General features: G+C 34.9%; 1 protein-coding gene across 1 annotated transcript in view; it reads right to left on the bottom strand.

The window, feature by feature from the left end:
* LOC101853480 (microtubule-associated serine/threonine-protein kinase 3) overlaps positions 1–1,862 on the bottom strand; it is a gene marked incomplete in the record, with an annotated part of 165,506 nt that overhangs the window by 30,930 nt on the left and 132,714 nt on the right.

The raw sequence follows: 1,862 nt of genomic DNA, 5'->3' as shown, positions 1-1,862 counted from the left end.
ATATATATATACAAACACACATGGATATATAAAACTATTAACACCAAAAACTTCTCATTTGACGTGGGATACCAGACATTCTTTTTTCCTCTCTTGACTGGAATAGTCGTGGACTGCATGATTTCATCTGACTGGAATACTGATGTTCATGAACAAAAACTTGACATTTTCTTTCACATTATACTTTGCAAACACTACAACAAAAGTAGTTCAAAATATGCCTTGCTTGGACCTCAAATACTTTTTCTTTTTCTCTTGAATTTTGTTCTCTCCGAAGAATGCACATACACACATATCTCTTCCTTTTTTTGCTCTTAACTTTTCATGCACTCTTTCAAAAAAAATTGTTCCTTTTTTAACATTTCGTTTTTATAACTTTCCCCGCTCTATATTTAGCCTTTTAGAATATTTGGAGCATTTTCGTTACATACTTATCATAGTACCTTGTAAAAATTACTTTCCAGAAATGCTAAGAAAACTGTTTAAAATAAGTGTCCGGACTGTCTATAAAACAAGGCCGACTTACAATTCAAAATGCAACACTGTATATATATATATAAAAAGTCAGAACCCCCTTTCAGCAATTATTCTTGAACTAATAAGTCATGATGAACACTAGGCAAACAAGCAGCACTAATACAATGGACAGCACACTAGACTCCCTAGTAGTTGTAAGTATAATAGGAAATAATAGATAATAGCAAAGTATACGCCACGATTCTTCATCTTTATTTATGCTATACTGAGGAGCCAAAACATATTTGCAATTTGCAGTAAACAAAAATGAGTCATAAAATAATGGCAAGTATTTCCCTTAATTTCCTTTATCTTCATTTCTTTTATATTGAGGAACAAAAACCTATTTACAATTTGCAGTAAACAAAAATGAGTAACAAAACAATTGCAAGTATTTTCCTTAATTTCCTTTAATCTTTACTTCTTCTATACTGAGGAACAAAAACCTATTTGCAATTTGCAGTAAACAAAAATGTGTCACAAAATAAGGTCAAGCATTTCCTTTAATTTCCTTTGGAAATAAAAACTCGAGTTTATAAAGTATATTATAACATTATTGCCTTAGAATTATAGACGCTTGTCTTTAGAAAATTAAATATCACATATTTTGTCTAGTTAACTATGGATTCCTTAGAAATACAATCATTTTAGTTGGTTAAAAGTTATTCCGTAAAAACTGTGCAAAGGTCAGTAGTCCATTATGTAAACTAGAATAATTATGCTCTCCGGGATTGTTACATTATGCATTTATGTGCATACACGGGTGTGCAAGTGAAATAGCACTAGCTACGCATTATTGCTGGACTTTCGCCACTCTTGCTGCACCAAAAATACAATCATTTACATCATAAATAAATGAGCAAGCTATTCAAGACATTGCCAGCAGAGTAGCGGCGAACTGAAGCAGAACAAGGCCCGGCAAAGCCACATCAGTGACAAACTCCTCAAGTATAGAAACAACCCCCCCCCAAAAAAAAAACAAACAAACAACAAAACAACAACAACAAAACAAAAAAACAAACTCACCCTCATCTTCGCCCCAGGATACCAATGCAGCCAACCTTTACTAAGCTGCTTTGAATAGTAGCATCATTCGTACAATTTTCTTTTCTGACTTCCTGAAACATAACACTGGTCAGGTCAGCAACAAGCTGGTGAAGGGATCGCGACCACGGGAATGTAGCGACCCCATCTTGGTCTTTTGTGCCTCTGGGCAGTCGAACCCTTTTGTACCTAGATCTTATGCAACGAGCCCGGTCATTTTTATTCACCGAGAAAGTACACAATACATTATCTTCTCTGCCACAGCGGCTCAAGAGAGAGAGAGAGAGAGAGAGAGAGAGAGC

The sequence above is a fragment of the Aplysia californica genome, unplaced genomic scaffold (genome assembly GCF_000002075.1).
Source record: "Aplysia californica isolate F4 #8 unplaced genomic scaffold, AplCal3.0 scaffold00465, whole genome shotgun sequence".
Taxonomy (NCBI): domain Eukaryota; kingdom Metazoa; phylum Mollusca; class Gastropoda; order Aplysiida; family Aplysiidae; genus Aplysia; species Aplysia californica.
Note: the sequence above shows the minus strand (reverse complement) of the source record. Positions and strands in the feature narration are given on the sequence as shown.